This window comes from Equus quagga, chromosome 1, assembly GCF_021613505.1.
Source record: "Equus quagga isolate Etosha38 chromosome 1, UCLA_HA_Equagga_1.0, whole genome shotgun sequence".
NCBI lineage: Eukaryota > Metazoa > Chordata > Mammalia > Perissodactyla > Equidae > Equus > Equus quagga.
Window position 1 is genome coordinate 171,491,663 of NC_060267.1, and position 24,586 is coordinate 171,516,248.

Genomic DNA, 24,586 nt, shown 5'->3' on the forward strand with positions numbered 1-24,586 from the left:
CTGTCCCCAGGACAAATGATTAGAAATGGGACTATTGGATGAAATGGCAAGAGATTTTTTTAATTAAATATATATTATCAAGCTACATATTTAGTTGCGTATTGTCTATTTCCACCCTCAAGTATGGGGGGGGTGAACGTTTTTTGTTCACTTCATTATTCCCAGTGAGTATATTGCAGAATCTATCTATCTCTCTATCTATGCATCCATCTATGTATATTATCTATCATCTTTCCTTTTTATGTTTTGTATGGGTGCAATTATTAGACATGCTCTTAGAAGTTTTGCTTATGATACAAATGTGGCAATGGTTTAGTTCTGAACCTTCCCACCTCTCCTAGAGGCCAAAAGAAGCAACAAGGAGAATTGGGGGGGGGGGGAGGGACTTATAAAACACATTTTTAGAAAAACTAGGAGACAGAAGAAACCTGAAAATTTTAATTGCATGTAGGTGGTCTCAAAGGCAGAGATGATCTGCAAGCCTGTGCTGGAGGTCTCAGAGATGCCACAAAGAACAGCAACAACGGAGGGGTGGAAGGCCTCATAGCTCTTGGAAATCTTCAGCAAATATTCCCTTCCAAAAGGAGAGGGTCCTGCTAGAATAAATTCAAATGGACCAAAGACTTGAATACAAAAAAATGAGACTATAAAAGCTCTAGATAATAATCAAATTCTTTTATAAATGTGGAATGGAGAAGATTGTTCTAACTATGACTCAAAATCCAGAAGGTACAGAGAAAGTTTAATAATTTGATTACATGAAATAAAATAGTTTTTCATAAGATAAGTAAAAAGATCCCTGACACACTCAAAGAAATATTTATAATTCATATTTCAAAGAGCTAATTTCCCAAATATATAAAGAAGTTCTAGAAAAATTAGAAGAAAAAACAGCTCAAAAAAAAAGTAAGCACAGAAGTGGAACAGATGGTTCACTGGAAAAGAAGTATTAAACATATGAAAGGAAATCAATCTCTCAAATTAAAGAAATGCAAAGAAAGACAACAATGAGCTACCTTCTCACCTACCAGAGTGGCACAGAGGAAAAAGAAAGAGTTTGGGGGTATACTTTGTTGTCAAGCCTGTAGGGAAATGGGGCCTCTCATTCTCCACTGGAGGTGGTCCCAATGGATCAATACCTCAGGGGTGAGGGGAATCTTTTATGATTCCTACTTTTTGTGTCCTATCTAAAAATCCTTTGCTTAGCCAAAGATCACCAAGAGTCTCTTTTATATTTTCTTGTGGAAGCGGTGTAGTTTTTGGTTTTCTCTTTGGGTCTATTATCTAATTTGAGTTAATTCTTGTACATAGGGCAAGCTATGAGTTTAGGTTTATATTTCTGCATATGGATATCCAATTCCAGTGCTATTTGTTGGAAAATTTATCTTTTCTTCATTTAATTATTTTAACCGCTTTATTAAAAATCAATTCCCAATATATTGTGGGTTGTTCCTTTTTTTTGCAAGGAAAGATTCGCCCTGAGCTAACATCTGTTACCAATCTTCTTTTTTTTTTTTTTGCCCCCTCCCCAAAGCCCCAGTACATGGTTGTATAACGTAGTTGTAAGTCTTTCTAGTTCTTCTATGTGAGCCACTGCCACAGCATGGCAACTGACAGATGGGTGATGGGGTTCTGTAACTGGGAAGCGAACCCAGGATGCAGAAGCAGTAAGTGCAGAACTTTAACCACTAAGCCATCAGAGCTGGCTCCATTCATTCATTTTTATTGCTGTATGATATTCCTATATGAAAATATTTTACAATTTACTTATTCTTTTGAGTTATTTACAATTCGGGGCTATTTTGATAAGTGCTGTAAACATCTATATACTGTCTCCTGCTGCAAATACCATCAGCTGATTCATGCATGAAACATCTGTATTTTCACCCAACAGTATAGAAAATATCCCACATTGCATGATTTCTCCAATACTTGTTTAGTCAGATCTTCAGCAATGTTTTCTGTGTTTCTCATAGTATTTGTTGACAAAGGAAAGGAATATGTTTTAGTTTGTCTCCATATTGTGTTAACTTTTTTTTATCATGGCAGAAAGAATTAAGTGTTTTACCATTAGTATTTGGCTTTTTGTATTTACTCCTAAGTAAGAAGTTTAAGACGCTTCTAATCATTTTTGTTATTAAGTTCAATTTAAAACATTTAAAGAGTGAATCAAATATTGCAAACATTAAACATTGTTGAAAACCACTTTAGACATTTTTGGAAAAAAATTATAGAAGTTTTCCCTCATGCTCTAAATATCTGGATCTTGTGCCTTGATAATTTTTAGTTCTGGTTAATATCTCAAGGTCAATGTATAACATGGGTAAAGGTTTTTGTTAATGATAGTGGATGTCATTCATATTTACAATAGTCTTTAGAATTTGGAACTTGTATTTGCTTCTCTTCCTTGCATACTTGAATAGATTTTCATTCTTTTTACCTCATATGGTGACTGATGAAGCACTCATTCGAGGCAGCAGAAGGGTCAGCTCAGGCATTTTCTTGTTTGCTTATGCTTCCATTGTTAGCAACATCTTTCTAGCAACATTTCTTATTTAATTAAAGTCATATAATATTATCTTTGCATTACTTAACTGGACACTCTCACACCGCAGTGTGTGGCAGCAGCTGGAGAGTGAAGCAGTGAGTGAGAGCTCACTCTAACTCTCACTCTCTTCCCTCAGGCCAGGGGACTGGTTGTAAGGAATCAGGGTCTTCCTAAGGCAGATAGTACAGCCTGGCTTCACTAGGGACGAACCAGAAACTAGAAAGCCTTGGGATCTCAAGCCCTGTCCTACCACGTCTCTCTCTCCCCCAGTGTCTCTATTTCTCATTCCTTGTTCTTTTCTCATCTTTTTCTTTCTTTCTGCTTGAGCATACTCATGACCAAATTGATCAAGACTACTGAATTTTATGTCTTCAATTCAAAGGGTCAGTTGAGGCTATCTAGAATCACCAACCAAATCTGCAGGAGCCAAATTCCAAAGAGCTGAACTTCACTCAGAGGCCTTACCCCGGTGCAGTCAACACTGGCCGACCCCATGCTTATAGATGGGTGAGATGGATTCTCAAAGAAGGAGTTTGGGAGATGAGAAGATATCTTAAACGGTGGCTTTTACAAATGGCCCTACCTCATGTATCCCGATGCAGCCATTTCACTGTAGGAATTGTCTCTTTGATCCTTTGGCTATATGATTCCTTTCCCCATGGATGGTGCCAGAATGGGAACACTAACATTTGTTTCTGTGGTTTTCCATCTCCACTTCTGTAGCTGACCACCTAATTGACACATTTGTTCCTCATCAATTGGTGGATGCACTGTATCATGTTGTGGTTAATTCTGCTGGCCTCAGAGCCCTCTCCTCTTGATGGTTACCTTGCGTATCTTTGTTTTTGTTCACCATCTGCTGACTTTACAGTTTAACTCTCCGAGGGTAATGTTATTTCCCTCACTTTCAAGTTTTGTAGAAAACTGACTACAGAACCAAGTCCTAAACACTTTCTTTTTCCAAATTAGTTTGTCATGCACGTAAATCCTCAGGAGGGGTCAGGGATATTGAAGTAAGAAAGTATCGCAAAATGGTTAAGAAATGTGAATACAGTTAACCTGAAAAATCCATGTCATCTCTTGAAGACGAAAACCTACACAAAAAAGGGAGAATGGAAATGGAAAACTCACTTTAAGTGATTATGATAACCCATATGCTATCTGTGCTTAACACTCACGTATGTGATATATAGAAATAGATATGGAGATCACGTTGGAGCTGGAGGTAGAAATGGAATAGACATAGAGCATAATAAGCTCACAACAAGCAGGAGCTGCTGTGTAGGGGTTTGCTTTACAGTATCTGGACACTCAACTCAGGATAACTTGACAACGACAAAGCTAGATTTCGACCACAGCAGAGGCACTTGACAATCTAAAGAGAGCTAAAATCCCACCAGAACTCCTGCTTTGGTTTCCCATGTAGTATCAGAGCCAATAGACCTACGACTTTGTTCAAGTAAAAAAGAAAAAGTGATTTTTTTTTTCCTCCGTGTCAGAAAATTAAACGGTAAATAAACGTGTTTAACTTTACTTAAGCCAAAAAGGGGAGGAAAAAAGAAAAACTATTTTGTCTATAGACAAGCAGGGAAGACAGGGAGAGATTTCAAGATTTCGGAGCATTAAAAGTGATGCAAAGCCCATTTAATGGACACCCCCTGAGCTTTTTTTTTTCCAAGCACCGCAATTGATTGCCATGAGATTATGATGCCATTAAAATTCACTCTGCCCATAAACTAATGCTGTGGAAAATGCTGACGTTTATAGCAGCTCCTACAAGGGACATATTTCAGTGTGAAAGTAAGTCCTAATGTAAGAACTTTATCTCAGTAAAGCAACATCTAGGAAGGGGGGAAGGAGGAGGAGGAAGAGAGGCCGTCCGGGAGTGCTGGGAGTTTTATTTCTCTCAATAATGGGTGTATGGATGCTAAATTTCAAAGACTTTTTAAAATAAATCTATTGGCCTTTGACAAAATCAATCCAAACCCCATAAACCAAGAAGTCATCCACTTGATATTAATGAGCCCACATTTGCATTTATTTGTCTCTTACACTAGACAAACCATTAATTTCGTGTTTATGCTTCCTTTGAAGTCTGAATGCTCATAGATAGATGGCCTCATCGAATCTCCTGCTGCTACATTAATATTTCGCTATAAATGATAAATTTTATCATTTTCCACAACACCCCTTTTTACTTTAAGAAAGCTGTGAAAATACAAGCAATAAGTCTTAAGGTCTGAAAGCACAGCTTTTTTTTTTTAATACTCTTCAGCAGGGATCATTAAAATAGTGATATCTTTAATATCGGGATACCTTTGATAGCCTCTAGGACTTGGAAGCCAAGATGATGTATATCTCATAACTAATCAACCTTGCTCGGATAAAAGGTGGTTCCGTTGTCTAGAGCTGACACGTAGGTCCATTTTTGACCAACACTCAGTGCCTAAAGTTTTTTCAGAATTTATCTGACAATATTTTAGTTTCAAATATAAGCCTAATTCATTGGTTTTAAAAGAAAAAAGTATTTTGAAAGATTTGAGGTGGACGTGTTTACCACCATCAGAGTGTTCTCACTTGGCAGGGCATAGGAATGGTAAAGTACCAGGTGAGAGGGTCAGGGAATCTAGATTGAATAGATTGATGATAAATGATATGCAGTGCATGATGTCATGGAGATAGTCACAATAGTTCAGTTGTTCTGTTTGACGATAATTGTGATGATGATGAAGATTATGAAGATGATGATGATGGTGAATATTTTTTAAGCTCTTCCTACATCTCAGACACTGAGCTATGAACTCTGCAGCTATCCTCTCAACAATCTGAGAGGTAATTGCTGCTGTTTTTCCAGCTTATAGATGAGGGAACTGAAGTTCAAAGGGATAAATAGTTTGTCAAAGGTATAACTGCTACATAGAATGGTAGGTCCTTTGCCACTGTGCTGTTACAGTCAGATCCACCAGGATCTCTAGGAATGGCCCTATAAATGACTGAAACCTTTTCTTTAGACCTATACTGACCTTTTTAATTCTTCTTTCATAGTAGCAATAAGAGGAGGTCATGATCAGGAATTTCCAGGTGATTAACTTTGGTGACATCACCTATAGTCACAGTCTGAATCAGGTGCATCGAAGAGCTGGAACATCTCTAAACCTTCAGTCCAGGGAATTTTCTTGGAACATTCTCTCCTTGCACACTATTCTCTTCTCCTGTCCTTCAAGCGCATCTTTCCCATTTCTTAGGGAGCCCCACAAATCCAGTCTCACCCACAGACTCGCGTCCACCTCTCTCAGATTTGTTCTATTGCTCTCTCGCACTCCCACCACCCAAATGTACTTGTCCTTTGCTTATATATAAAGTCTTTGCTACATTTCATGTTTTGCTTTGATGTTTCATTAAAATTAATGGGTAGCCTTTTATATATCTTATAAATATGCATTCAAATCCAGTTTTTTTAGATTAATATTATACATTCCCTTTGAGGGGAGAATGGGCAGGAAGTCCATCTTTGGCTAGAATCCCCATATTCAAACTGATTCAATAAAAGAAACTACTTGCATTAGCTAAAAAAATCATCATAATAAAAGCACTTATAAATTATTGTGATGCCAGATATCTGATTTGACTTATTTTTATTTCTAAGCCAAGTCTGTGATTAAAGACTGCAGTGAAATGTTTAACATGCAAACATAAGCTTTGTTATTAAAAGAATGTACTGACTAGGAATGAGAAAGGCAGCTTGTTAGTAAAGTGACTGAGAAATTCTCCTCCGTTTGGAAAACGTGGTCATGGGAATAAGCAGTGCAGGTACCGGTGGACTAGAATGGTCCAGATGGGATGCAGAGCAAGGACCTAAGAGGGCACAGCCAGCTTTCCTGGCCACAAGGAAGGCTATAAAAGCAAGCAGTCTGAGTCTTTATGTAGCTAATCGTGATCTGAGTGAAGGAAAACCATCAACCACAAAAAAAACACCAGAGAAGATTCATTCAGGGCCTTTTGACGTCTATCTGATCTGCATTAGGAGCTGTTAGAGTATATTGAGGCTTCTTGGTGCCAGTCACTCTTCTACATGCTTCACATTTGACCCCACAACTACCCCTTAAGTAGACATATCATTATCCCCATTTTACAGACAGGAAAAGTAAGACCCTGCAATGATAACTAACTTGCCTAAAGTCACACGGCTACTGAGAGAGAGAGCTGGGGTTCAAACCCAGACAGTCTGACTCCAGATGTCCCCTCTTTACTATGTTCCTTCTTTAAGCCCGGGAAGGAAGCCTGTTATGATACACTATATATAGTTGCTGTGACTATCTATTTTAATAAATTATCCTTTTTCTTTTTTTAAAGATAATTGAGGTGAAAGCCATAATAATCTCTCGCTTAATCGTGGCTACATTTAAAGCTGAGCACATAACTTCCCACTTCCCAGTAAAGCATCAAGGAGGAAATTACAGGCTCTTGAGTGCTGGGGATGCTATCTTAAACTTGAGAATGGTCCCCAAAATAACCCAGGACCCTGGATGGAACTGGAACAAGTTAATCTTTAAAAGTTGTTTCGTTATCTCCCATTTGATCAGCTACACTAGGCCAAGTTGGCCTATCTATGACCAGAATTAATCAGATTGAATTTAAAAGAGCTTTGTCAATACAGATCTGAGGCTTTGGCAAAATCTCTTTGGGGCAATGAGGAGAATGGGGAATTCTGGTACTGACTAAACAGTCTTTAATTCCTTTTTTCTTATTACTCATTTGTGTTTCTTCACTTTGGGGGATAACGGTTGCCATCTTTTTACTCCCTATGAGTAGAATCCTCAATAAGGTATCAGCACACCATGGGCTGAATAAGTTAAGAAGTTTCCTTAGAAGAGGGAGGAGAGGAGCTGGGGCTTGAAAGATGGGGGAACCACCAGTGGCCTTATTTTTCTATTGAACTGATCCACTAATTGACTTTAATAATAGGAGATAAAACTATGTCATCAAAATCCAGAAGAACCATAATATTAGTTAGACTAGTTCCCAAGGTCTTGTTGCAATGCTTGGCTACAGATAGAGTGTTTTCCTGATGCTAGTTACGCAGCCATAGATCGGCTGTGGCCAATGAACCAAGAACTACCCCAAATGAGTCAACTTCCAGAAAAAAAACTAGTTTCAAAACATAGCAGGGGGTTTGTTCTGCTGCCTGACTGAATGCAAACGAAAAGGAAACAGATTATAAGTGAGTGCAAAATTTTAAATAAGCAATTAAAATTTGAAATAGTAAATTTAAATAAGCTGGAGGCGTTGGAATTTTCGCAAACACTAATGCTTACACAGACCTGAATTTGTCTCCACGGCAGTGGAGTATCTGGAGGGGAGAGTGAGGATTTGGGGGCTGCGGTTCTTCAGTAGAGGAGCAACTCTTCCAGCTGGGCCCTGCCCTGAGCCATTAACAATTCATTAGTGTTAACCCAGAAGCACAAATCTTAGTGGTCATCACTCTTTGTGGGTTCCAAGCCTGAGACGACCACCTCGCCTACATTTTTCCCACTTCACTAATAATATGATTAAAGAGACACAGCAACTGAGAGCTTCTTAATTTATTGCCTCCCTCCACTCTTTTCTTACCAACTATTTCAAGTTCTCCCTTGGATTTTCTGATTCTGGAACCAAGGCTGAAATTCACTTTAGTCCATTCACTTTGGAAAGAGGAGTAAAGAAAAGAATGGGAAAACAAAATTTAATTTTTATTAAACAAAGAGAAATATTAATACACAAGGCTCAGTGGATACACAGGAGACAAAGGTCTTTTTGTTCTGTAACAATCACCCAGAGAAGCGGGTGCCATCGTGTTGGGCAAGGTTGTAGCGCAGGGCCCATTGTGTGGGATGTGAATGAGAATGTCGGTGCCTCCACCCGGAGCGTGCTCTGTGCTCAGAATGGTGCCCATTGTGCCCATGTTGCTAGAAGGACTCAGGCTCACCAATGGAAAACACTCACTCTCACCTTCCCCTAACCTCTGCTTTGCCATCCAAATCTACCGTTATGGATATAATATTGACTTCTGGTATTTGGGGTCCTCTTGCCCTGTACTTCTGAAACAAAAGCTATTATACTACACCATGAAAGCACGGACATGGAGAAATAAAGCAGCCTGGAAGACTAACCTAAGAGGGGGAGCGTGAGCTCCATTTAAAGTTAAAAACCCAAGGAAAACAAAACACTTCCGATTAAAAATGGGCTTTCATCCCTTTGTGTACACACATATGTGTATTTGTCAGAACATTTCATCCAAATGTTCAGGAGAAAGCAAGTGACCCGTCCTTGCTTTCAGAAGCCAAGAGAGGTGTAGCTGGAGAAGAGGAGCAGAAAAGAAGGAATTCTAAGCTTGCTAGACAAAGCTTGTTCTAATTAAAGAGCTCTAATACAGAGCGGGGAAGGAGGAAAGTTGTCTCTTCACTAGGAAATGGCAGACAGGGAACATAATGTGTTTCGTGCCTCTGTACAAATGAAGGATGCAACCAGAGCATTTATTTACAGAGCCCATCCTTTTAGGAGAGAAGTAGCAGAAAGCAGGTGGAGTTTTGCTTTCACTGAGGGAAATTCAGTGCGCACCAAAGATGCTGAAGGCACTACCAAGTGGTTGATGTGTTTGGATTTGTCATCTAACTTTCTGAGAAGCCCAAGGTGCTTTGAAAATTTACACGTCAGGCGGAAAAAGTGCTCAGCATACTCCTTAGGTCTAGAGCAACCTTGTGAAATTATATGAGGCTTGCCCTGGCTTCGGGCATCACCTGTTCTACCGGGCAATTGAGATGTACCCTCTTCTTAAAGATGTCCAAGGCAAAACATCTCACATCTTCCCTCACTTATCCACTTTGCTTTCAAACTCACCTCCATTGCTTTGCTTATGCTGTCCCCTCTGTCTGACATCCCCTCTTTCCTCTCTTCACCCACCTAGCTCTTACTCATCTCTTCATAACTCAGTTTTAACCAACACCGTGCCCTCCAACTCTGAGTCTGGGTAAGGTACCCCTTGCTTCACAAGCCTCTGCCTTAGTCCTATCAAAGAACCTGTCAGGCTGTATGGAAAGTCTTCCCTACTCCTTTGGGAGCTCCTAGCCTCATTTCACACCATATATGATAGTTAACAAAAAGTCTGTGTTTAGTAAACATTTGATGCCTGAACAACTGGTGACTGGAAATTCTTTCTTATGCCAGTTCGAAGTTTCTTTATGCTATCATGTAAAATCAAGAAAATCAATCCAATGCCTTTTTCCTCAGGACCAGGGTGTCCCCTTCCACAGGCTACAGAATGGAGCAGTCTGTGGGTCACCCTTTGGTAGCCACAAGCTAGGCTTATCTGTCATAAGCAGGACCCAAATGAAGGGTCTAGGAAAATCCCTGGCAGCAGGGGCGGCGATGCTGCAGGCTGGGGGCTGCCCATGTAACAATCACAAGAGCAAATCCAAGGGTGGTTCATCCTGCTGCAGGCAGGGGTATGTATATCCAGAAAGAATCACCTGAAACTAGGGTCCATCCAAAGGAGTGAGTGCTGTAAACTGAGGCCAAGGCAGAGTCCAGAACTCAGGTGCCAGTCCAACTACGGGTGAGGCCCAAACTTTAGCAGGCAGCGGGAGAGCAACAAGAAGCATCAAGGAAATCATAGACCCAGGTGTGGCAAATTACGTTATTCAAGCACAAGAAATCCAATCCCTTGAACAGAGCATAACATGAGGCTGGATTTAGAGCCAGGGGTTAAGTAGAAATACCCACAAAGTTGAGAGAGTGTGAGCAATACTGACCAGGATACCATAATCCCACTTCATTTTGCTCTTTCCAAGACTGTCACACACATTCAGGTTGTTGGGGTTCCAGATGCCCAATTGCATGTCCTTCCTGACTGTGGAGCACATGCAGAAGGACACTACTTGAAACGGAAGCAAGTACTGATTTTACTAATCAGTACCCGTAATCTCCCAATGCAGGGCTTTCTGGTCAAAATTGGAGTAGAGAACATAAGTTGGGCATGAGGCCAAAGTGGCATTTCCTAATTTCAACCAAAGACCCAGATCTTGAAAGCCATAGTCCCAGATGTCCAGTGATGTCTCTGAGCCCCAGAGCAGGTTGTAATTTTATTCTCCCAGGTAACTGCATGCATCCTGCTAGCCAGCCTCCAGCATGATCCCACAGGAGCAGGACCCAAGGGAGTCATGTGTACCTGGGCAGTGAAAAAAAGCAGCAGGCCTGGTTCTGCTTTTGAAATACAGTCACCTTGTCCTCCAGTCAACATAACCCATGGAATGCCAGGCTCTCACAAGGTAACGTAGGCAGATAAGGAAGTGGAGCCCTACCTTTGGCTAAGGCAGGAATGGGGGAGCTACTGTCTTATGTTCCAGCTTTAAGAAGAAAGAAGTACATGGGCCTATATGTTCCCTCTAGTTTCATGATATAAATAGAACATGCAATTCAGTGGAGTCAAACCATTAAGCAGCACCAGAGTCAGAAATGAAGCATCTACACCAAGATAAGGTGTATTTTACTTGTGGAAGGCGGTAACACACATAAATATGTGTGAGACATAGGGACAAACTTTCCAAATCAATTCAGAAGTCTTCAGAGTTGAGGAGGTATGTTTAGAGGTCTTTAAAATAACAATGCTCAGGCATGCCCACTTTGGGGAAGAACCATTGAGATGGAACACTTCCATCACAAGAATTTTCTAAGCAAAGACAACTCAATGAAACAAGCAATTTTCATATTAAGAACAGCTTTGGCAACTGTAGCAGATTGTCCTCAAAATTAAGGATTTTTAAAAAAATGTTTATATAAATAGAGTCTGAAGACAATTCTGTCTTTCTAAATATTCCTGAAATAATTCATCATCTTTCTCCCAAACTGCTCTTCATCTTAGGTTCCATATTGTATGGCCCATCCACCAGTCACTCAAGTCAGAATCCTGGGGAATGGCTCCTGCTCTCCCAACCTTCACACCAACCCGTAATCCAAGTCTTGTGAATTTCATCTTCTAGACACTTCTTGCATTTATTCTCTCCCCTTCATCTCTTTGGCCATGCATGACTCTAGACCCCCGCCTTCCCTCCCCGACCTCTTCCTGCCTCAAGTATTGCCCCCACCCTTACTCCCAATCCTTTCCTCACTCTGCACCTTAAGTGAACATTCTCAAATGCAAATTAAAGGCGTTCCTTTGCTTATGATTTTTTTAATGTTTTCCCACTGCTTATAGTAATGGTTTTAATCAGACCTACTAAATAAGAAATTTCCAAGGGCCATAAGGAAACAGTTTTTAAAGGAGAAACAGTTTCCTATTGGGAACAGATGAGGGACAGACTGATGGCACACAGAAGGACTGCTAAGCTAGAATGACCCACCTGCTGAGATGGAAGACAATGCATTTTTAGTGCTATCTACAAATTTATAAAAACTTCTCCACCAGGGCGCAGCATTCTGTTGTTGGAGTTGAGACGGTAATAGATTACGTGGGTCTACATACCGCCATCAAATTAACCTCTCTAAGTCATAGAACCAATTGTGTCATCCAATGGATCACTCACTGCCCACCCAGTTCATACAATATGACCCCAGCCTGCCTTTCCAGCTTTATGTCCTACACAGCCAACCAGCCAAATAATAGACTCTATCCTGTTTCCTGTGACAGCCCTTTATTCACCCCTCTGCTCGTGCTATTCCAGACGCCCAAAAATCTCCTTCTCCTACTCACGCCACATCTGAAGTCCCTGGGACTGACCAATTCAAAAACAGGTCTCCTCTCTGATTTCCTTCTTATCAAAGTGTAAAAGGAATTTGTTAAAATATTGTTTGTGATTATCATTATGCCTTAGTAGATAAAGAAAGAGGACAAGGGATTGTTTTGTTTATGTGGGTCAAGTATTGTGAACAACAAGCAAAATATCAGCGTTATACTGGGCATTAGGTACTTGCACAAGATTATTTTAGTTCCAGTGTTTTGTCAGACTTACTAAGGAAGATAAAGCAGTCGAGCCAATGAGATTTAGACCCCTGCTTCTACTAAGTGAGCCTTAGGTATGTATCTGCCGATGAGAAATGAGTACCAGCTTCTGGAGTAACTACCCAGGGAAGAAAAACACTGTAAGAGAAATGAGCCCTTGCCCCATAGTGGCACCCCTGCACCCTGCACCCTGCATTCTGCTTGATGGGAAGATGTGCTGAAGTCTCTGGAGGTGGAGAGTCCAGGAACTGGGAAGACCCAACCCGAGAGGTCATCACCATCATGTCTGTCAACAGCCACATCCACCCTGGACAAGATCCAGGGAGATTAGGGAGAGTGTAGATTGATGTCTTTGCTTCTTTCTTTATTATTTGCACCAACAAAGGGGCCTTATTTTGGTTTTGTTTTGTTTAAAGGTTCTGATATTAAGAGTGCTTAGTTAGATTGGGCCACGTGGGTGAGTTAGGGAGAGTTGGAGTATCAGGTTTCCTCCAACCTCTTCACTCCCCTAGATAACAGCCTCGTTGACTCTCCTTCCTGCTCCTTCCAGGTTGCTTAGCACTTAGATCACGGTATGTCAGAGCTGCAAACTCCCTAATCCAGTCCCTTTGAATCTGACCTTTTACAGGCTGGCCTCTTCTCAGGACAAGACATATTTGAAAGCACATATGAAAAATGGTGTTTTCCAATAATGTTATGGAATGATATCTTCACATCCCAGAGGATTGCCCAGGGTTATGGAGGCTCAGCTAGTCCATAGTCATGTGCTGTGCACTGCACTATGTTGGGGCCATTGATTGAAGAGTTAAAGTCTCAGCTCCTGCCTCCAAGGGGCAACAGGAGTGGAGGAATATGGGGACTGCGAGGACGGGATCCAGTGTGGGCCGATGAAACGAGTTGTGTGGTACAAACAATGACTGAGGAAATCACCTTAACGGAGCAGGGCAGGGGAGACTTTCCAGAGGAGGAAGCGCTCCAGCCGAGCCCTGAAGGAGGGCCTGGGTCTTCTGGAGAGACACGTTAAGCCTGTTACAGACAGGAAATGGCCACGTGTATCTTGTAGAAGCACCTTCAAGTCTTCCAGAGTGAATTCCAGCTGCCAACAAGCAATTCTTTAGTTAATTGGGATACACGCAGATTCTGTAAACTGGAACTGAGACAGATGGGTGGCTATGTGCCCTGGTAAAGAAATAGTGGCTTATGCCACAGTTAGCTCCAGTCAGTACTGAAGCATCCTTCTCAACAGCGTTTTTATCACATCACTTTCCTGCTCAAGAATTTACCAGGCTCACTACTATCCTTTAAGACTAAAGTAACCCAACTGTCAATGTCATCTCTATGTGTATATACCCAAATTATTTTCCTACTCCCAACCCCATTCTTTTGTTCCAGCCAAACATGTTGCCTGACTGGCCCCGTTCTGAAAATATTTCTTTCCTCCTCTTTATCTTTGATTAGATTGTCCCCATCATTTGTTCAGGAAGGAAAGGAAGAAAGAAGAGAGAGAGACAGAGGACAAGGGAGGAAAATGGAAGAAAGAGAAAAGGGAATAATGTGTCCCCACTGCACTCTCTAATTCCTCCCAGCATGCATTTGGTGGTTTTCCTCCCCACAGCAAGGAGACAGATCTATTGATTGACGCACTTCCAGGAAGCCCTGAGTGTCCTTCCTCTAGGTATTTTATCTGGTGCAGTCAATTCTGTCCTGTGATTTCCACAGTCAGCTCTACCCCGCAGCAGATGACAGAGAAAGAAGACAAGTCAACTTCTAACCAGAGATGCAGGGAGCAAGACAGGTCCTCTTAGACCCCCCATTCTTCACCCAACGTGGGGTTGCTTGTGCATCAATGTTTCATTTTATTCACTGCTAATCCTCAAAGCAACCACACATGCTAATCTGAGTTATAAACTGCAGCAGAGATGCAGTATCCTGGGCCTTTGCAGAGTTCTCTCCAAGGAAGTGATTTTTCAAGTGAGTTCAAGAATCCAAGCCTACATCCATGGCCATTCTCCTTTCCTTCCTTCTTGGATTTGGCACTCTCACCAAAATCCTGCCCCTCAAGCCTCCTCACATGTGTAGATGTGATGGCAAAGCCCCAAATGCAAATGCAAATAATTCAATCTAAGGCCAAAGCCAATTCCGAATGATTTGTCTCAGCAGAATTAACTGAATTTGCCAAATGCTCCGATGTTCTATAACCATAATTACACTTCATAATTTGTTGCAATACAGTCACTTGGAGACAGAAGTGCTGAATTAATTGTACCATTTTTGTGACCTCTAGACTTTCTCCATTAAGACCAAGTTAATTTCTCAACATGGGAAGATTCATTTTTTTTGTACAGAATAATATCAGTAATAAACCCAGAGCATAAGTGAGCAGTGTGCACAAACAGCTGCTATCAAACAGCTATGTGATCACATCCTAGTTCCACGTAAATGCAGTTTATGTCAAATACATTAACGGAGGATGTGATGAGTATTTGATTTGTTTTGGCTTTGTGGGAAAACAGCATAATTTCTCAGGGATTTGGATATGTGTTTGTGACTAGGCAAAACTAATAAGGACGAATGTTCCCCTGGAGGGTCATTTATAGGGTCTTGATGCATTTCTGGAAGATAGGCTTCTCTGTGGAGACACCTGGGGGGGATCTCTTGAACAAGGCACTCCAGATCATCAGGACCTTTGGGCACATGGTGTTTTTGAGGACATCTCTTCATCCTTCAGGCTTTCCCTGAATATGTGGACAGGAGTTGGACAGTTGTGAGATTGTCTAAGCCAACCCATTAGGCCGGTGCTTTGACACCAATGTGTCTATAAGGCAGGCAGGACTGTGCCTGGTGGTCTGGCTGTGAAGAGCACTCTAGCTGCTGGTTTGAGCAAGAAGGTTGTTTCAGAGCATCATTCTGTTGCAGGTTGAGAAGTGACCCATGTGCTGGCCAGGTGCTGACCGAGTTCCATCCATTTCTCTGTGTAGGTTTCAGGATGGGAAAGATTCTCGTTTATGGGTAATGCCAATAACTAGAGGGATTGCCTTAGAATTAATCAAGATGAATATACAGTGCTCCATGATTTCTGAGGGACTGACTGATTCTACTTTAAATGATGTATTATTTTTCAAAAACTAATACTAACCTGCTTTGGTTTTCATGTAAGTGAGGAGTGAGGGATGTAAAATTTTGAGCAAATCTAAATTATTCATGGCCTCTTCCAAGTCAGCTAGAACTAGTTTTTCAGATTCTGTCTACTGTTTAGATTTTTGTCCATTGATGATCTTGAGTATGAATGCTAGTTAATTCTAGGACGTTACACTGTGATAAAATTTATGTTATTTCTACTTATAAATTCTACTTAACTCGAAACAGTAAAGAGATAGTTTGTGTCAACAAAATTGATGAAAATGATAAATAAATAATAGTATGGCTTTAAAAGTGATTTAAATATACATTATAGAGGAATCAATCATTCAAATGTTACTGTATCAGACATTTGTAAAAAACTTGGGACAGGTTAGCAATCAGTATACTGGTTTTTCTTATTTCCCCTGAAAAATGGAGAAATTAAGCTAAATGTCTGACATTACCATGATCTGGAGGTTTCTGGGAACGGCAGGGCAGTATCCAGCAACCATAGCCTGGAGGGTGGAGAACACGAAAATATTTAGAGGGAGGAAAGGATGCTGGCACTAAGCATCCTCAGAATATGCCCCAAGCTGTTAAATCTCAGGTTTGAAGAATGGCAACTTTTGATGAACTGTGCTCTGACTCAGACATATCATTACTCTTTCAAAATGCAGAGTTTCATGTGTGATGAAGAAATATGCATGTATATACTTAAAAGCCACAAGGAAATTCGGAGACACTCGATGTACTACTGGACTTCTTTGATTAACACATCTCTTCCTGGGATTTTTGAGGTGAGGTCGTTCAGACCCAAGATGAAGTTGGATTTTCTGCCACCTGGAATGAAATGGTTTATAAGGCAAATTAACAGTGCAGGGATAAGATTTCAGATGAAAATTTCACATCGAAATAACTGTTTTAAAATACCCTTCAAACACAACAGCAACATTTATTTAAAAAAAAAAAAAGATAAGTAAATTACATTTGCATGTCACCTACCTGAAGGTTAGACTTCCCAAAACTTCAAGCACAAATGTAGAAAGGAATCCAGAAGCAAACATCACCACATTCCTCCCGGTTGTCAGCACCCAGCCAGGCCTCGACCCCTCCGGAAGCTGCACGGCTGCTCCCAGGGAGCTTCCAGCCCATGCGAACACAGTGCTGCGTGCTCACGTGGAGACCACAGGATTACTTCCCTGAATTCCCCCCATGGACGGGGAGCTCCCTGAGAGAAGGGACCAGGCCTTTCATTTCTGTCTAAGCATGTTCTCCTGACATGAAGAAGGAGTCAATAATTGCTGGAAGAGAAGAGGGAAGAGGAGGAGGAAGAAAATAAAAGGAGGAGGAGGGGGCGGAGAAGGAGAAGACAGGGGAGACTAAACAAGGGAGGAAAGAAAAGTCCATGCAGCGGAAAAGTAGAACCACCTCCATGTTGCCATGTTTTATGTGAAAACAGAGTATCACATTATGGGAAATTATGTACGAATGTAAGGAGAACTAGAAGAGAACAGGTGCTTTCATCTCTGTGCTCCAGGAATGCAACACAGCAGCCCAGAACCACATGGGGTAAACAACCATATGGGGCACAAGACAGAGTAGTTACTGGAAATAAGACACAAGGTGGGGGCTTAGTCATAAATGAATGTGAGGACCTCATTACTTAGATCTGGAGAACAAGGACTTGCTTAAGGGAGGGTTGAGCCCAGAATCCTAACTGGGGCCAAGTTAGTGGCATAGTTGGCAGGCGTAAGGAAGGGCAGGAGCAACAAGCCAAGAAGGTCACTACACTTACTTTTATTCACCGTACATCTTCAATTATTTTGAATTTGCTAAGCTAATTTTTCTTGAAATGGTGGTTAGACCTGGAATTGTAATACAACTAGTATAAAGATGGGAGGCAAAATGTCACTAGTTGGGTTCTTCAGAAGCAGACACCCAACGTGGAGTTTGAGGTACAAAATATTGTTGAGTCCCAATAAAGGGATTCAAAGGGAGGGAGTAGGATTGGGGAGAGAAGTCAAACTGAAGTGCAGCCCCTATAAAACCTTAGCTAACCCAATGAGGGGGTCTAGAGCAAATATTGCTGGTCGTAATTGCCCACGTCAAGTCAAAGTGGCCAAGCTTTTATACTCCTGCTTTGCTCAGTCACCAGATGCAGGCTGTCCTGTAAAGGTTTGACCTCAGACAACATGGCTTCCGATAGCAAGAGAAATTTTACTTCTTCCTTTCCGATTTGAATGCCTTATTTCTTTTTCTTGCCTGATTGCTCTGGCAAGGACTTCAAATACTATGATGAATAGGAGTGCTGAAAGGGTGCACCTTTGATCTTAGAGGAAAAGCTGTTACCTCTTCACCATTGAGTGTGATGTTAGCTGTGAGCTTATCAAACATGACCTTTATTATGTTGAAGTACATTCCTTCTATACCTAATTTGTTGAGAGTTTTTATCAGGAAAAGACGTTGAATTTTGTCAAATGTGTTTTCTGCTATTGGGATAGCCAAATGATTTTATCCTTCATTCTGCGTATTCTGTGTAATGTGGCGTATCACATTTAACTGATTTGCAAATGTGAACTATCCTTGCATCCCAGGGATAAACCCCATTGGATCATGGTATGAGTGTCCTATTGCATCAGTGAGTTGCTACTGCCCTCTAGTGGTTATGAGTCACTTTCCTCCAAGAAAGAGTAGTTCCTGGCCTGATGACTTCCTGGGGACATGGAAATACAGTCTTCAGGTCTCTCAACCATATAACCAGTGAGCTTTATTGTTACTGTTAGGATGCCACAAGGAAAGGCAAACAAGAAAAGTGCAGACATTGGGTAAAACGTGGGACAAATATCTGGCTAATTCAAAACATAGAATAAATGAATCTCACAAGTGCCATTAAACTTGACGATACCTTAAATATGTTAGTGACATAGTATAAGCCCAACTGGTAGGCAGAAACTAAGTTCTCTGTGAGATTTCAGAATCCTCTGTGGTACATCTTAGCGTGTGTCAAGATTTTGAATCAGAAGTGAAACAGGTTCCAACTTATCCTGACTTTACAGTGGCCCCTGCGTCATCCATTTCCATAATCCTCACCACCTAGCACATGGTCTAATACTTAGGAGACCCTCAGTCAAATTTTATGGAATGGGTAAATGGGTTCTCACAATTGCATATGTCAAATGGCTCATCCCATAGACAGAATATTAACAGCTAATATTTAACAAGCACTTAGCTGTGTGCCAGGCACAGTCATAAGCACTTAATATGGATTCACTTATTCGATTCTCGTGGCAACCCTATAACATAGGTAGATCATTATCGTTACCTCTTTACAAATAAGGGAACCAGCCCACACTTAGGACAGGATTGCACTCATTCCCCGCTTGAAGTTAGGCATGACCATGTGATTTGCTTGGGCCAACGAAATGTGAGCAGAATTGACATGTCATTTTCAGGCATAAGCTTTAAGAATCAATGCATAAGTCACTACATTCTTTTCCCCCTTCCAATGTGATCATGGAAGCACATGTCAAGATGGACATCTGTCAACCTGGTCCCTGAGTGACTGATGAACAAAAACAACCCATTTGGGACACGCAGCATGGACAAGATACAAACCTTCATTAGGTTAAGTCACTGAGATTTTAGGCTTGTTTGTTTTTTCAGTGTAACCTGGTCTATCCTGACTAACATCTATGGAGTACGTAACAAATGCAGTCAAGGTGGTAAGCTCTCTACATAGGTCATCTCATTTAACTGTCAAAACAACCTTGCAAGCTTTTATAGTTGGGCGTGTGTCCTTGGAGACATTACACAGTCTGACCCAGTCCCCCAGTTGCTGAGTGACAGAACCAGCAAAGCTCATTCAATGATCGTTTATCACTTGCTTGTTATTACCATTCACTGCGTGGGCTGGAGAGGAATACACAAAACTAACACTACAGGTTCTTAATCAAGGAGATTGTTACCTTACTTGGGGAGGCAAATAAAGATGGCTAGCTATAAAAAAAAAATGGCGGGGGGGAGCTAGTGGTCTGTGATGGCCTGCATGCTGAAAGAAGACTCTATGGGAGGGCTGGAGAGGTAATGAGCACTGGTGGGGAAAATATATTTATGTTTGCAGAACAGAGTGAGGATATCTCAAGCAGGGCTACCAATGTAAGAGAAACAGATAATGGCGAGAACAAGGAGCACGTTAGTAGGGAAAAAGACCCGGCTGGTGAGAGCAGAAGGTTCCAGTTGAAATGTAGCAGCAGATAAAAGTAGGCAGGGCAAAACCAAAAGAGTATGGGACATGAGTGTCAGGTAGAGGATTTCATTTACTCATTCATTCATTCATCTGACAAAGAATTCCTGACCACCTGCAATGTGTCATACACAATGGGTGGAGTTTATGCTCTAGGGGAAAATAGATATTGATCAAATAATTACAGGGGAAGTAAGAGGTAAAGGAGGAACAAGGGAAGGGGCCTGCATGAGGGGGTCCTGGGAGGTGGTGACCCAGTGCCCAGCTGGTCCATAGAGCCAGTCAACCAGCGCTTGTTGAACTTGTAAGGGTGAATAGAGAAGAAAGGATAAGTCTTAGGTTCATTCTGGTAGATGACCAGGCAAGATTAAGTGACTTATGGGACAGAAATGAGAGGTTGGTCATGGTGCTATAACAAAAATATTCTCTCTGAAATCACAAGACCTGGGTTCAAGGCTCCATGATAGCATTTAAGATCTATGTGACCTTGGGCACATTACTTGACTTTTCTGTACCTCAATTTCCAACTGTGGACTTTGGGCAGCTTACTTATTTTCCCTTCCATTTCTTCATCTGTAAACTGAGGGTAATAAACTACCTCACCTGGAGTCGCGAGAATTGAATGAAACAGCGTGTATAAAATAGCTGGCAAGCATAGGTAGTCAATAAATATTAATCACGTCTTTATAAAATTGTCAGAATTTTAAGGAAAGCTATGCTTTTATATTAAAAATATTTTTGAAGTTGTTTAAGGGTAAAAAAAGAGATTTCTATGGCACCAATGGAGAACATGGGAAAGACCCAGCACAGAGCATGTACTTAATTTGAAACAGGTGTTGGCGCGCTCCTCCCAATTTGACAGAACTCCTGGTAGCTGCTCCGATACACTCTTGGAAACCCTGAGGGCAGCAGCTCAGTTTACAGGCTGCTCACAGGCTCTGCTGACTCACGTGTTACCCTTCCCAACGCTACGCCTACTCTAAGCCTGGGGCTGATTGCAAGCAACAAGCTTGAGAAACAATGTGCCCATTCCAGAGGAGACATGTACGACTGGTGGAGGAGTGGAGATGGAGGCAGAGAATGAGGCAGCCTCCAATGAAAGGCATTACTGCTGTGGACACATAATAGGTGTCCACACAGACTGAACGAAATTTCTGGGCTGCCTTCCCACTGTCAGTCCCACCCCAGGAGGAGACTGTGCTAACGATAAAGGAAGACAAAAACAGCTGAAGGGGTAAGGGGAACAGCACTAGCCCCAAGTGACCCCCCAGTCCTGTGGCATCTGTCAGACCGTGGACACTTCCATCATCAATGAGAAATAGAAAGGGGGAAGGCGGTGACATGAGCCAACATCTCCCAGGCACAACCCTGCTATTCCTGTTACTCCGGAACTTTCCCTTGCAGAAATAGCCCCACCCTGCCTAGTGCAGCCCAGCTCAGCGGGTACACGAGCGGTGGAGCAGGAAGCTGCTGAATTTCAGCCCCACTCGACCCTGGAACCGCAACGTACCTGTCAGCCCTGGAGAAGCACCTCACTGGCACCTGAAGGTGGAAGGAACAAAGTGGCCACACCAAATTCAACGTTAAAGCAAGCATGTAAGCCCTTCTGGCCCTGTAGAGTCCTTGCATGCAGCTGAGCCACCACCCTCATCTTCAAAGCCAGTGATTAGAGACGTCACACCGGGCGGCTCACACCCTGAAGGAGTCCGCTGCCAGGAAAGGCTGTTTGGATCAACTTCACGTTGTGAAACTTAGATGGCAATGTCCACCTGCAGGCCAGCTGAGGAGGAGCCCTGACAAGGTGTGCGTCCCCACGAGGCAGCTGGGAGCAGAGGCTTGCTCCCCCGCCCTCCAGTGGGTTCTTGGATGCAGCACCCAGGGCTCAGCTTGGGGCCTGACTGGAGTTGGCCTTCAGAAAGTGCCCCCTGGAAATGATACTAATTACCATATCTTCCACTTAAAATCACTGTGCTAAGCACTTTACACTACTTCATTTAATTCTCACTGCAATTGGCATCTTCATCTTCCGGATGTGAAGACTGAGGTTCTGAGAGGTTCGGTAACTGGTCCAAAATCACACAGCTAGTGAGTGGGAAAGTAACTCCACATTTATGTTCTTAATCATAGTATCTGAAATTGGGCCTGTGCTGAAAATTCCCCATGGTTCTGGGTCCAGGAAAGAAATTGTCTTTCCCCAGCCAGACACCAGGAAGCAGAGAAAGTCCCTGAAGAAATCCTTACGTTACAGAGACGCAGACAGGGCATTTTTCAGCAGAGAAGTTTGGAAAATAAGTAGAAGGTGAAGATTTTCTTCCCTCTGGGTTCAGGACTGAGGGCTCTGGATGGAACTCAGGATTAACAGGAGGCAGAGGAGGAGGATCTGCTCGATGCCAGGCATTTTTCTAAGAGCGGAATTAACAACACATGTAAACAGATTACAGTATTACATTTAGCAATTAAGTAATGGAGATTGTAAGGACTTTTCAAAAGACCAACCTAAAATAAAACCACAAGAAAGATGGAAAATAAAGGAATCAAGAAGATACAGCATGCAAATATTACCAAAAAGAAAACTAGGCAAGCAATATTAATTGCGTCAAAAAAAAAAGATTTTAAGGTTAATAAAAATAAGAAGGAACACAACGTAATAATAAAAAGAATATTCAAACAAAAAAATATGTAATAATAAAGGCTGCAAATATGCATCTAACATCATGGGCTCTGACGCAGATTGTATTTTCCAAAGCTTGCCGCAAAAATATCTCCCATCCCACGTGCTCCTCTGCAATGTGACCCTGCCACTCCCACCAAGTGGTACCCCCACCAAGAGGAGAGTCTGACTTTACTGCCCTTGAGCCTGAGTTGGCAACGGAAGTGATGCTACGAGACTTCTGAGGGCAAGGTCGGAGGAAGCCTTGCAGCTTTGCCTTGGTCTCGTGGAATGCTTGCTCTCCAGACACTCTCCCTGGTCGTCCTCCCTCTCAGAACCTAGCTAAACACTGTCTGTGAGGAGGCCAAGCCCGGGGAGGGGTCAAGTGTAGGTGCCCTGGACATTAGCTCCAGCCTTTGAGTCACCCCCCAATCAGGCCCAAGACATTTGAGTGAAGAAGTCTCCAGGTGATGCCAGCACCCAGCCACTCGAGTCACCCCCACCCATTTGCATCTTCACTGCTGAGGCCCCACAGGCTGTGGAGCAGGGATAAGCCATCCCCAATGTTCCCTGCTCACATCCCTGACTCAGAATCTGTCAGCATAATAAAAATGGTTGTTGTGTTATGCTACTAAGCACACTCTGTTTTACAGTGATGGGTGACCTGAATAGGCTCAAAAAATAAATCAAGTAAAAATGAATTACATGGGCTCAATATGTATAAAGTTAAAAATTACAAAGAAAATCAAAGAATTTATAATCACAGTGGGAAATGTTAATGCAGTTCTATCAAAAAATAACATATCAAGCAAATTTTTAAAAATTGTAAGAATAAAGAAATGACACAATTAGCAGGTTGGTCTAATAGATATAAGGAGAGTTCTGAGCCCACCAAATAAATAATACATGTTTTTTACAAATTCAAATGCAGCATTTATTTTTAAATTACTTTTTAAAAATTGACCTTGACCTTGTATCAGGTCACAAGAGAAGTCTCAAGTAATTTCAAAGAATAAAGTCAATACAATAGAGACAGCATTCTTGATGTAACACAATTAAATTAGAAATGAGGGGCCAGCCCTGTGGCCGAGTGGTTAAGTTTGCACGCTCCACTTCCCGTTGCCCAGGGTTTCGCCAGTTCGGATCCTGGATGCGGTCATGGCACCACTCGTCAGGCCACGTTGAGACGGCATCCCACGTGCCACAACTAGAAGGACCCACAACTAAAAATACACAACTATGTGCTGGGGGGATTCAGGGAGAAAAAAAAAAAAAGCAGAAAAAAATTAGAAATGAACAGTAACAAGTTGATGACATATAAAATATTTAATATGAAAGTATATGAAGCAAGTATCTATGTGTATATTCATTCATATGTGTATTTATGCATATAAATGCATCCATAAACAATTCATTGTTTAAAGAGGAAATCACAACGGAAACTGAAAAATGTTTAGGACTGAAAAACAACGAAAGCGCTACCTGGAAAACTTGTAGGATGAAGCTAATACATTACTGAGAGGCAATTTTAAAGCTTTAGATGCATTCTTTTTAATCATGGAGAAACTCAACAAAAGTAAAGAGGAGTATAGTGAACCTTTATGTACCCATTAGCCAACTTCAACCATTATTAACATTTAACCATCTCGGAGTATTTTGGGGCAAAATGTATCCTTCCATCCATAAATCCTTCAGTGTGTATCTGAAAAAGATAAGCATCTCTCTCTTTTAAGCAAAGCACAATTCTACCATCACACCCAAAACAACTACTAATAATTCCTTGATACTTTTTTATACAGTTAGTTAGTTAATTAGTTAGAATCAGGATTCTAAACAAGGTCCATATATTGTATACGGTTTATGTGTCTCTCAGGTATCTTTTTAAGTGATAAGTTCATCTCTCTCTCTTTTTCTTGCTAATTATTTGTTAAAGAAGGCTATTTTTAGCCTTCTGTTAAAGAAGGTATTTTTCTTGCGGAATTTCCCAGTCTGGATCGTATTGAGTCCATCCCTGTAGGGTCATTTAACTTGTTCCTTGGTTCCCTGTACTTC

General features: G+C 41.6%; 1 long non-coding RNA gene across 2 annotated transcripts; it reads right to left on the bottom strand.

Moving 5' to 3' along the window:
• Positions 1 to 11,678: 11,678 nt before the first annotated feature.
• Positions 11,679 to 21,630, bottom strand: LOC124235828 (uncharacterized). Of its 2 annotated transcripts, none has more exons than XR_006887576.1 (3): positions 21,395 to 21,630; positions 16,106 to 16,481; positions 11,679 to 13,617 (listed from the first exon to the last, which is right to left on the bottom strand). It is a non-coding gene; the product is annotated as an uncharacterized LOC124235828 (long non-coding RNA). The 2 variants fall into 2 exon arrangements; XR_006887577.1 differs by lacking the exon at positions 21,395 to 21,630 and adding an exon at positions 16,644 to 17,979.
• Between the last annotated feature and the right edge of the window lie 2,956 nt (positions 21,631 to 24,586).